We start from the raw sequence: 754 nt of genomic DNA, 5'->3' as shown, positions 1-754 counted from the left end.
ACTGAGCTACCTCGGGCCGATTTTACTGCTGCCCCTATGCCAAGGCTACTGGTGTGTTGAACGAGACCCCTCTTGTTTGCCCTGTTGCCCCCGCCGTCACTCCCACAAACTATGTGCTACTGATAGCATTGCCCCTGAGTCTAGACCCTTTGACATCCGCGATTACTTGAACTTGTCCGAAGAGGAGTTGTGTAATCTCCTGGTGCAGCGTCGTGCAGCCAGCCGTGAAGTCAAGACTTCATTGAAATTCCTGTCTGACGATGAAAAGAAAATCGCCACCACTGATCAGTTGACAGATTGCCACCTGACAGGTTGAAGACGCCCTGACAGCTGCCCTGCACACACCGCTCAGTGAGCGAAAGGTCACAGGTCCGATTTCGGCAGAAGGCCTCCTCCTCCTTACCCCTCCATAACTGAGGTGCCTTTATGCAACTGAACCGCATTTCATCCGCGTGTTGTTCCGCTTGTGGAGAAGTTCATTGCATGTGTGCTGGGCAGCCGTCAACAGCGTCTTCAATATGTGAGGCAACCTCAGGTTGTGCGCCGGCAGCCGGCAGCCTTCTTTGTGTATGGGCAGAGAGCATTCGGTTTGCAAGCGGAAGGTCGCCGGTCCGATTCCGGCAGAAGGCTTCCTTGCACCACCACTCGACAATTCGGGCTGGCTTCTTGTGGACCGAACCGAATTTATCCGCGTCCATTCCGCGTGTTGCTCTGCTTATTGAGAAGCTTTTCACGCGTGTGCAAGGCAACTGCC

This window comes from Gregarina niphandrodes, assembly GCF_000223845.1.
Source record: "Gregarina niphandrodes unplaced genomic scaffold scaffold00171, whole genome shotgun sequence".
In the NCBI taxonomy this organism is placed as follows: Eukaryota; Apicomplexa; class Conoidasida; order Eugregarinorida; family Gregarinidae; genus Gregarina; species Gregarina niphandrodes.
The sequence above is the reverse complement of the archived record's forward strand: the minus strand, read 5'-3'. Positions refer to the sequence as shown.